The sequence below is a fragment of the Plecotus auritus genome, assembly GCF_963455305.1.
Source record: "Plecotus auritus genome assembly, chromosome: 6".
NCBI lineage: Eukaryota > Metazoa > Chordata > Mammalia > Chiroptera > Vespertilionidae > Plecotus > Plecotus auritus.
The window spans coordinates 143,440,565-143,452,900 of NC_137773.1; the positions used below are offsets into that span (position 1 = coordinate 143,440,565).

Here is a 12,336-nt window from a genome sequence, read left to right on the forward strand (position 1 = left end):
CAAGATACTTGTGAACGCTGGTGTAAGCTTTAAAAGTGACGATTTCCATGTGAAAGACAAAGAATGCCCCGGTCAACAGAAAAAGTTTGAAGACCAACAATTACAAGCATTACTGGATGAAGATGCGTATCAAACTCACAAACAACTTGCAGAAAGATTAAAGCTTGCTCAGCAAACAATTTCCGATTGTTTACAGGCAATGGGAAAGATTTTAAAGGAAGGAAAATGGGTGCTACATCAACTGAACGAAAGACAAATGGAAAACCGAAAAGTCATCAGTAAAATGTTGCTTCAACGGCACGAAAGAAAGTCTTTTTTGCATCGAATTGTGACTGGCGATGAAAAGTGGATTTATTTTGAGAATCCCAAACGTACAAAATCATGGGTTAATCCAGGTCAACCATCAACATCAACTGCAAGGCCAAATTGCTTCGGAAAGAAGACAACGCTCTGCATTTGGTGGGATCAGGAAGGTGTGGTGTATTATGAGCTTCTAAAACCAGGTGAAACGGTTAATACTGATCGCTACCGACAACAAATAATCAATTTGAACGCTTGATCGTGAAAGGACCAGAATGTGCCAGAAGACACAGCAAAGTAATTTTGCTTCATGATAATGCATCATCACACACTTCAAAACCAGTTAAAGACACGTTAAAAGATCTTGCCTGGGAAGTATTAACCCACCCGCCGTATTCACCAGACCTTGCTCCTTCAGATTACCACTTGTTCCAATCGCTGGCACGTACACTTTCTGAGCAGCACTCAAAACGTACGAAGAAGTGGAAAATTGGGTCTCTGAATGGTTTGCCTCAAAACAAGTCAAGTTCTATTGGGACTGTATCCACAAATTACCTGAAATTTGATTGGGGGGGGGGGGGGAGGGAATGTGTAGCTAGCGAAGGACATTACTTTGAATAAAGCACTTTTGATGTTTCTCTTGAAATTATCGTGTTTTCTTTGATTACAAAATCCGCATTACTAACCGGTACACCTTGTAAAATGTAATCTGGCACTTACACTTGTAGCTATTATCTGCATTATTGCTGTGATATCAACAAACAAGAAATATGGTCAAAATTTTGACGCTTGCTAAAATTTTCTATAGGTCAACAGAAAACCTTTAAGGCCACCTTTCAATATAAGTCAAGTTTTGACCCTTATTAAAATTTTCTGTAGGCCAACAGAAAATATTTAAGGCCACCTTTCAATATAAGTCAAATATTAAGGAAGGTCAAATGCTGTGCCAAAACTACCAAAGACAGTAAAGTTGCAATATTTAACTCTATAAAATTGCTGACAGTAAGAATACAAGCACAAGCCTGACCAGTGTGGCTCAGTGGTTGAGCGTCAACCTATGAACCAGGAGATCACAGTTCGATTCCCAATCAGGGCACATGCCACAGTTGTGGGCTTGATCCTTAGTAGTGGATGTGCAGGAGGCAGCTGATCAATGATTCTCTCAACATTGATGTTTCTCTCTCTCTCTCCCTCTCCCTTACTATCTCTGAAATCAATAAAAATATATACAAAAAAAAGGGGGGGGGGGAGGGTAGCCACAGAGTCTGTAAAGCCGCCACAGGAGCCAGAGCTGTCATATCCCCTTCCTTTTCCACTTCCCACTGCAACCAATAAAGGCCATTCACATCGTTTTAGGTGTGTGTGTGTGGGGGGGGGGGGGGGGGGGAGAATGCAAGCACTAAAGAAATTCAACAATGGCAAAGTTTTTTAGGAATCCTCTATTTTCTTCTGCAAAATTCAAATAAATAATAATTGTTGCTCAGTTTATAAATTTCCCTGAATAAACTATATTGAGACCCCTAGTTTAACACAAGTTCAACTGCAAAGTAAGTGTGCTTTTGTAAGAAGGAAATGTTGGCTTCTCTTTTATTCACTCAACTTCTCTGAAAAGTAGAGTTCTTATAAGTAAACCAGAGGAAGTAGGAAAAGAAAAAGGAACAGAAGGACATGGCTAAAAGGGGGCAGGGTGAAGGAGTGAAAAGGGGGAAAGAGGAGAAAAAGCCACCTACATACCAGACATTTAAGGTAACTTTGTTAAAAGTCTCAGAATTTTTAACAATTTTTATAGAACCATTTTGCCAAAATACAATACACCATTAGTTCACATTCAAGAAACAGTTGTTCTGAATTAGTATCAGAAGTAAGTTAATGGGGGGATAAGGACACATATATAATACCTTAATCAATAAAGAAAGAAAAAAAAAGAAGTTAAAAATTATGATTTTAAAATATGTCAAATGTTTATGAGGGTGCTTTAAAAATAATTCCAAATTATATACAAATCCTTTTTCTTTTTTGCCTTTATGTTTTTCTTTCATATATATATATATATATATATATATATATATATTTTTTTTTTTTTTTTTTTGATAGATATGGTAACCAAAGCTTTTTGGTTTGGCAATGAACCAGTTATTTCATTGATTATAAAGAGTTGGATACTTGCCTTTATCACTCTTCCTCAAGCACTTCTGAAGTATACAGGAATCCTTTTAGGAAAAGCTGAAAAGCAAACATTAAGAATTAAGTGAGAAACTTAGAGGGGAGAACTTATTATCTATTATATACACACAGAAAAAAACTGAGTATATATATAAAATGTTAACATTTCTCTATCACTGGTAGAAACAGGGTAATTCTTCGCAATATTTCTCATTATTTTCTAATTATTCAAAAATCAAGAAAATTTTTAGTCAAAAAATGTATTTGGGAAAAAAATTTACTTGTCAATACTTAAAAGTGGCACATGTCATAAGTAGCAATGAATACTTTTACACTATGATATGGAATTAGAAATTCTAATAATTCTAATCCTATCTAATAAAGAGGGAATATGCTAATTGACCCTCACGCCATCATAAAGATGGTGGCACCCACAGCCAATAAGGAGGGAATATGCTAACTGACTGCCCTGCCCTCAAAGATGGCTGTACCCACAGCCAATAAGGGGGAATATGCTAATTGACTGCCATGCCATCAACGATGGTGGTGCCCACACAGCCACAAGATGGTGGCGCCCAGTCCCCTCAGCCCTGCCAGGGCGGCAGGCGCACGGCAAGGCCAGGCCCACCACCAGGAGGGCCCAGCCGCTCTGCACGCCTGCCTCCAGAGTCCCCCAGTCCCCTCAGCCCCCCAGCCACCCAGGGCCGGCCAGAAGCTCAGGCAAGCCTTGGATGGCGGCTGCCCAGCCGACGCCCAAGGTGCAGGCAAGCCTCAGATGTTGGCTGCCCAGCTGCCCAGCTGCCCAGGGCTGGCCCGAGGCACAGGCAAGCCTCGGATGGTGGCTGCCCAGCCGCCCAGGACCGCCTGAGGCTCAGGTAACCAGGGCCAGCCGAGGCTTGTGCTGCCAGCAGTGGCAGCAGCATAGGTGTGATGGGGCATCGCCTTCCCCTGATCACTGGTTGCCTCCCACCCCTGAGGTCTCCCAGACTGCTAGAGGGGGCAGGCCGGGCTAAAGGACCCCCCCTCCAGTGTATGAATTTTCATGCACCGGGCCTCTAGTCTTAACATAACATGAAATACAAGTACATGAAAAACAACACAATTTTATAAGCAATTATTTTTTTCAAGTAGCTTCCAATTCTGTATCTATAATTTTGCATTAAAAAGCTACTCTAAAAACTGTGCCTACCATATATAATTGAGATTCAAGATGCACCAAAATTGAAATTTTCCTGAAAAATCAGCTTCTGACAGCCATTACCAGGAAGCAATTTAATTAGACAAGTATTTGGGGGACATGTGCTATGTGCCCAGCATTATATACAACAAATAAGACATATATCCTGCCCTCAAAGAACACACAATCTAGCATTGAAATATTTACATACTTCAAACTTAAAGAAAATAACCAAAACAACACAATTAAGCGCTAAAATGTGTGAGGAAAACTGCAATTACCTCCAGACTTCTGGAAAATCAGAATTAGATTTGTTTAGGAAAATTTCATGAAAGAGAAAGAGACTTTAACTGAGCTTTAAAGGATAAGAAGATGAATAAACAGAAAGATATAAACCCATACTTCCAGCTTAGACAGCAGTAAATATAGTATGTTTGGGGGCCAGTAAAGATGCAAGATGACTGTACTGGTGGATATACATCTGAGTCATCTAGAAAGAACTGGGCAGCTGATGGGCAGGTGTGAGAGAGGTCTTTCTATCATATAACCTTCTGTGTATTTTGAATTTTGTACCTCACGACTACATTATGTATTAAAAAAATAAACTCTCACACTTCAAAAAAGAAAGAAAATACATGTTTTAATTTCTAGGATAAACATTTAAGAAAGAGCAAAAGAGTATATAACTTCTATACTAATAGAAAGGAAAAATAGGTCTGGCCAATGTGGCTCAGTGGTTGAGCATTGACCTATGAAACAGGAGGTCACCAGTTGATTCCTGGTCAGGGCACATGCCCGAGTTGCAGCAATCCCCAGTAGGGGGCATGCAGGAGGCAGCCACTCAATGATTCTCTATCACCACTGATGTCTCTCTCTTCCTCTTCCTTCCTCTCTGAAATCAATAAAAATATATTTTTTGAAAAAACAGAATTAATACCCAAATAAATGCCAAAAGAGGGAGCACAATCACAAAAAAGCAGAACATATAAACAGCAAAATGTATGATGTCAAATGTAAAACCAAATATTCCAGTAATTATATTAAATGTAACTAGAACAAAAGATAAAAATTATTAAACTAAATTTTTTAAAAGGTGGGTACTGCAAATGACAGGAGGAACTTTGTAAAGTATATGATCGTCTAAGCACTATGCTGTACACCTGAAACTAATACAAAACAGTAAATGTAAACTATAATTTAAAAAAAATAACCAAAAATAAATAAATAAACAAAATTCAACTATTATGGTGCTTACAAGAATCACATCTAAAAATAAAAAGTATGGAAAAGGTCATACAAACACAAACAAAGAAAATTGCTCTAGGTTAGTACACAAAGCAGACTTTAATGCAAAAACATTAACAGAGTTATAATTTATAGGAAGATATAACAATGTAAAAATCTGTATTCATATAGTAATATAGCCTCCAAAACTTAGCAAAATTACAAGTGAAAAATATCCGTAAGCATAATAAGGAAATTATTATCAGTAGTTGATAGAACAAATGACCCAAAAAAGGGGGGAAATAGATAAAAATATCGATCTGAATAGCATGATTAACAAACTGGACCTAAATAGATATTCATATGACAAAGCACCCAGTAATTGCAGAACAAATAATCAAGCACAAAAGTCCATTTATAAAAACTTACCATATGCTGAGTTCTAAGGCAAGTCTCACAAGTTATTCTATGACCACAAAGTGTATTCCTAAGGTTTAGAGAGTGGATGAAATTACTCTCCCCTCACCCCATTTTCTCCTAACCCAACCTCTAGGCAATAGGGCCTGGATAGAGCAACACAGAGGCTGGACAAGCAACTAAAACCCTGAAGGAGGAAAAAGCCTTCCCTCTGACTAAAGGAAACAGTCACAAGAGCATGGATGAATCCCACTGCAGTTAGAAAGATTAAACCACAAATGTTGACAAATTGCTAAAGACTGAATATGAGCTAACATGAGAGTGTAAAGTTCCTGGGGGATGTAATCATAGGAGAATTCTCACCCTATTACAGGCTGGAATTTCAAAAGGCTTACTAATCGGGGATGGGATAGGATGTGGGAGAAATCAAAGAAAGCTCCTCATTCCTGCCCTCAGGAGCTTGAAGAGTAGAATAGCAGGCAGTGCCAATCAGCCCAGACCTATTTCCTCTATCTCCCTATGGAATAAAAGGCTTAATCTGCAAGGAAAAATTAATCAAGGCCTGTGTACCCCGAGAACACAGGTAAGAATCTTACTATAGCTAGAGGAAAGGAGATTGACATACCCGATCTTCACTATCTCTCTAAAGAAAAAATAAGCTTAATGCAGATGGGGAAAGGGCTTTTAAAAGGGCTTTAAAAACCTTAGCTAAAAAAGAAATGGCTTTAAAAACCTATCCTAGATACCAGTTGGGGAAAAAGAAAGAAGGGTAGACACTCCACCCCTGAAAGTAAAGTGGAAAGTCTTGTGAAAGCTACACTTCCAAGACCCAGGTTCTGTTCCTGTCAAGGGCACATGCCCAGGTTGCAGGGGCATGCAGGAGGCAGCCAATCAATGATTCTCTCTCATCATTGATGTTTCTCTCTCTCTCTTCCCTCTCCCTTCCTTTCTGAAATCAATAAAAATATACATATTTTTTAAAAACCCAGGTTCTAATACCTGCGTAAATATGAGGCTTAATAGATCATCACAGAACTCCCTCACTCTCCATTACCATGCCAACAAGTTTTGAGCAAAAATAACAGTGGAACACAGCTGCAAGAGACAGATACACTCTGAGAAACAGCACAAAGAGAAAACTCAAAGCCAAATGAGATAAGAGACATTAGGGAAATTTGAAGTTTCTGGTTCTGATGGAAACTATAAATGTCAACTCTGATAACGATAGCAATAATAAACTTCAAACACAGCCCAACCCCTAAAAGATTAACACAAATTCCACCCTAAAAGGACTAGGGAAGAAAACTTGTGGTTTTCTACAACATCAAATATTTCATCCCAGGTATGTGCCCTGACCAGAAATCGAACCTGCACCTTTTTGGTGTACGGAATGACACTCCAACCAAGTGAGCCACCTGGCAGGATGTAAAAAATGATTTTGACAAGCTTATTAGTAGGCCTGAAACAACTCAAGGGATAGGGAGGAAGTGAACTGGAAGACATTACCCATACTGAAATGTAAAGAAAAGAAAAAAAGAAGAGTAGGAAAATAAAACAGAAGAGAAAATCCAAGAACTGTGGGAAAATATCAAACAATGTCACATACACATATTTAGTAGTATAATGCCAGATGTAGAAGAGAGAATGAAGAATATGTGAATGGCTGAGAACTTACCAAAATTAGTGACAAAACACCAAACTACAGATTTAAGAAGCTCAAAAACACCAAAAAAGACTAAATACCAAAACAAAACAAAAACTTATCTAAGTATACTAGAGGCCTGGTGCACGAAATTCATGTGTCCCTCAGCTCAGCCTGCACCCTCTCCAATCTGGGATCACTCTCACAATCCAGGACTGCTTGCTCCCAACCGCTCGCCTGCCTGCCTGCCTGATTGACCCTAACCACTCTGCAGTCAGCCTGAACAACGCCTAACTGCTCCCCTGCCGGCCCGATTGCCCCTAACAGCCCTCCCCTGCCAGCCTGGTTACCCCTAACTGTCCTCCCCTGCAGGCCTTGTCGCCTCCAACTGCCCTCCCCTGCTGACCTGGTCACCCCTAACTGCCCTCCCTTGCCAGCCTGCTCACCCCTAACTGCCCTCCCCTGCTGGCCCGATTGACCCTAACTGTCCTTGTCACCTCCAACTGCCCTCCCCTGCTGACCTGGTCACCCCTAACTGCCCTCCCTTGCCAGCCTGCTCACCCCTAACTGCCCTCCCCTGCCAGCCCAATTGACCCTAACAGCCCTCCCTTGCCAGCCTGGTCACCCCCAACTGCCCTCCCTTGCCAGCCTGGTTGCCCTTAACTGCCCTCCCCTACCGGCCTGGTTGCCCCCAACAGCCCTCCCCTGCAGGCCTGGTCCTCCACAACTGCCCTCCCCTGCAGGCCTGGTTGCCCTTAACTGCCCTCCCCTGCCGGCCCGGTCACACATAACTGCCCTCCCCTGCAGACCTAGTTGCCCCCAAATGCCTTCCCCTGCAAGCCTTGTTCCCCCTATTGCCCTTCCTGTAGACCTGGGTCCCCGCCAACTGCCCTCCCCTGCAGGCCTGGTTCCCCCCACTGCCCGCCCCTGCAGGGCTGGTCCCCCCCAACTGCCCTCCCCTGCAAGCCTGGTTCCCCCACTGCCCTCCCCTGCAGGGCTGGTCCCCCGCAACTGCCCTCCCCTGTAGGCCTGGGTCCACCCCCCAACTATCCTCCCCTACAAGCCTTGTCCCCCCCAACTGCCCTTCCCTGCAGGCCTGGTCCCCCCTGCAATTGCCCTCCCCTGCAGGCCTGGTTGCCCCCAACTGCCCTCCCCTGCCAACCTGGTCACCCCTAACTGGCCTCCCCTGCTGGCCTGGTTGCCCCTAACTGCCCTTCCTTGCCGGCCTGGTCCCTCCCAACTGCCCTCCCCTGCTGGCCTGATCACCCACAACTGCCCTCCCCTGCCAGTCATCTTGTGGCAGCCATCTTGTGTCCTCATGGGGGTGGCCATCTTTGACCACATGGGGGCAGCCATCTTGTGTGTTGGAGTGATGGTCAATTTGCATATTACTCTTTTATTAGATAGGATCATATTCAAATTGCTGAAAAGCAAAGAGTAAATCTTGAAGGTAGCCAGAGAAGGGAAAATATATAGAGAGGAACAAGAATAAGTATTATAATAAACTTTCTGTCAGAAACTTTGTAAGTAACAAGATAGTGAGTGGAGTGACAACTTTAAAATGTTGAAAGAAACCCTGGCTAGGTAGCTCAGTTGGTTAGAGCATCATCCCAATACACTAAGGTTGTAGGTTCAATCCCTGGTCAGGGCACATACAAGAATCAATGAATGCATAAATGAGTGGAACAAATCTCTCTCTCTCTCTCTCTCTCTCTCTCTCTCTCTCTCTCTCTCCCTTCCTCTATCCCTCCCTTCCTCTATCCCTCCCTTCCTCTAAATAACAATAAATAAAAATTTAAAATTTTTTTAAATAAATAAATTATTGAAAGAAAAAAAAACTACCCAACCAATATTCCATATCTAGTAAAAATATACTTCATAAATTAAAAAGACTTTCCCAGATCAACAAACAAACCAGAGAATTCAATGCCACCAGAGCCACCCCATAAGAAATATTAGGAAGTTCTTCAGGCAGAAAGCATTATGATATATGGTACAGATCAGAAACTTGGATGTACACAAAGAAATGAAGAATAAATGAAAGTAAAATAGATTTTCTTTTTCATATTTTTAATTGCTCAGAAAAATGACTGTTTAAAACAGTAATAATACATTGGGCATTTCTAGCATACGTAGTAAAATGTATAATGACAGTGACAGTGAAAGAAGAATTAGGAATATCCTATCTAATAAATAGGGAATATGCTAATTGACCCTCACACCGTCGCAAAGATGGTGGCACCCACAGCCAATAAGGAGGGAATATGCTAACTGACTGTCCTGCCCTCAAATATGGGTGCACACACAGCCAATAAGGAGGGAATATGCTAATTGACTGCCACACCCTCAAATATGGCGGCATTCACAGCCACAAGATGGCGGCACCCAGTCCCCTCAGCCCCACCAGGGTGGCAGGCGCCTGGAAATGCCAGGCCCACCCCTAGGTGGGCCGGCCGCTCTGCACAACTGCCTCTGGAGTCCCCAGTCCCCTCAACCCCCCAGCCGCCCAGGGCTGGCCCGAGGCACAGGCAAGCCTTGGATGGCGGCTGCCCAGCCGACTCCCGAGGCACAGGCAAGCCTTGGATGGCGGCTGCCCAGCCGACTCCCGAGGTGCAGGCAAGCCTCGGATGGTGGCTGCCCAGACACCCAGGGCTGGCCCAAGGCACAGGCAAGCCTTGGATGGTGGCCGCCCAGCCGCCCAGGGCTGGCCCGAGGCGCAGGCAAGCCTCGGATGGCAGCTGCCCAGCTGCCCAGGGCCACCCAAGGCTCAGGTAACCAGGGCCAGCCGAGGCTTGCGCTGCCGGCAGTGGCAGCAGCAGAGGTGTGATGGGGCGTCGCCTTCCCCTGATCGCCAGGTCGCCTCCTGCCCCTGAGGGCTCCCAGACTGTGAGAGGGGGCAGGCTGGGCTGAAGGACCGCCCCCCTCCAGTGCATGAATTTTCATGCACCGGGCCTCTAGTACAATAAGAAGACACATCTACTTATAAGAAATACACCCATCAAACTTCGAAAGGAAATCCCTTACCTTAATATAGTGTATCTATGAGCAACATCAAAAATCTAGAAAAATAATGCAGGTAAAAACAAGTCATGAATTTAGGACTAAATGAAGATACACTTAATGTACACTCTGTATAACAGATATACAGAATATGGACTACTCATAATTTAACATCCACGCAGAGTTTATATTAGATATGTCTGTACATACATGAAAATAATTAAAATGTTTCAGACCTATGAATCCTATGCATATAATGCAAATAAGAAAATGTAGGAATAAACTCAGACAGCAATGCATTAGGTTTGCTAATTTAACTTCATTTTCAGGAAACTACAAATTAAATCCAGGGTTTGCACTAGTAGGTTTTGCCTTGTCTTCTCTGCCTCCCTGTAGAGAGCGCCTGGGAAAGGCCCCTGCACTGATTGTCATCTGAATCCAGTGGCGCCTGGCAGAGCCATGCCCTGGAAACATACCTTGCCAGAGGCAGGTGTGTTGTCAGTCTGACCTTTAGCTCAGGCGCCAGGGGGTGGATTTCATTATCTAAATCCAGCCAGGCACACAATTATCCGGGCCCACCCAGGAGTGACAATTACAAAGAAGCCACAAGAATGCACATATTTTCTTTATCTTAAACTTTAGTAAAACTTCCTGGTATCTTCCTGTATAAAATAAATGGCTGTATGGGCTCTGGGTCCCTGTCTCTCCATCAGAGGACAGCTGTCCCACCTGGTCCCAGCTTTCCCTACTGTCTTTGTGTCTGTCTCATTTTCTCAATCCTCCGTCACCCCTACTCAGGACTCCTGTCCGCTCTCTAGCCGTGCTGGTCATGGAAAAGAGAGAAATATTTATATCTCCCCACTCTTCTCCCACCATTCCTGAAGAATATCCACAAGAAAGGTGCTGGTCATTCTGCCTTGTTTCTAATACTACTCATGATCTTGTAAAAACCTGCAACTTTTGTTACGCATCCCAAAATCTAATCTAAGGAGGCAGCTAATGGAGAACTGAATCCTTTATTTTAGCTTTCTGACTTAGCTCATGAACTACCAAGAATAAAAGCTCTTGCCCTAGCCAGTTTGGCTTAGCAGATAAGAGCGTCAGCCTGCGGGCTAAAGGGTCCTGTGTTCAATTCCGGTCAAGGACACATGCCCAGGTTGTGGGCTCGATGCCCAGGAGGCAGCCAATCAATGATTCTCTCTCATCATTGATGTTTCTAACTCTCTATCCCTCTCCCTTCCTCTCTGAAATCAACAAAAATATATTTTAAAAAAAGAAAGAATAAAATCTCTTAAACTCTCAAAATGCTATCTTTTTTGATGCTACCTATGACCTAAAAATTATACTCCTATGTTATTATGAAGACATATCCTGTTTCCTGCTGGAAAGAAAAATGAAAAGGGGGAGGATGAGTGCAAGGCTAGTTACTCAGCATATCTAGAGGGTATTCTATTTTAAAAGCAAAGCTACAGCCTGGCCAGTGTGGCTCAGTGGATTGAACTTCATCCCAGGCACCAAGGGGTCTCCGGTTCAATTCCTGGTCAGAGCGTATGCCTAGGCTGCGGCTCAATCCCCAGTAGGGGGTGTGCAGGAGGCAGCTGATCCATGTTTCTCTCTCATTGATGTTTCTATCTCTCTCTCCCTCTCCCTTCTTCTCTCCCTAAGAAGGAAAAATGTATTAAAAAAAAAAAAAAAAAAAAAGCAAAGCTACAGAGGGAAGGGGGTTGGAGGGCAGGTAGAAGAGGTTAAGCAGGCACTAAACAGTGATTGAAGAAGGCTAGACTTTGGATGGGGAGCACACAATGCAATGTGCAGATGATGTATTACAGAATTGTACACTTGAAACCTATATAATTTTATTGACCAATGTATCCCCAATAAGTTCAACAACAAAATAAATAAAATAGAGTTAAGCAAAGCTAGATGCCTTTCAGTCAAGATGGTGGAGTAGGGAAACATGGTACTGGCAAACTTCCATGACCACATCAAAATTACAACTAAATTATAGAACAACCATTACTGAGAAACACCTAAAATCTAGCTGAACAGAAGTCCTACAACTAAGGATATACAGAAGAAGCCACAACAAGACTAATAGGAGGGGTGGAAATGTGAAACAAGCTGATCCCACACAGATCTGTGGGTGGTTAAAAAATGGCAGGAATAACCTTGTCTTCGAAGGATGCTCCTGAGGAGCGGGGGCTCCCAGCTCCACACCAGGAATGAAGGGTCCCAGCCCTGGGTTCTAGTACCATGTAGAGAAATTCCCCCTAAATTCTGGCAGTGAAAACCAGCAGGGATTGAGGCTGAGTGAGAAAGAGGGCTGCAGAGTTCCAGGCATTTCTCTGAAAGGGCCCATGGAGGAATTTACTCAATGATGGACTTGCTTGCTCTGAGCCCCAGCTCCAGCCCT

The 12,336-nt window shown here is 43.2% G+C and overlaps 1 protein-coding gene across 4 annotated transcripts in view; it reads right to left on the reverse strand.

Moving 5' to 3' along the window:
- TMCC1 (transmembrane and coiled-coil domain family 1) overlaps positions 1-12,336 on the reverse strand; it is a 165,617-nt gene that overhangs the window by 116,377 nt on the left and 36,904 nt on the right. For all 4 annotated transcript variants that reach the window (XM_080675590.1, XM_080675587.1, XM_080675585.1 and 1 more), the window contains one exon: positions 2,468-2,523. The gene's annotated coding sequence lies outside the window, so the exon portion shown is untranslated. The remainder of the gene's footprint in view (positions 1-2,467; positions 2,524-12,336) is intronic.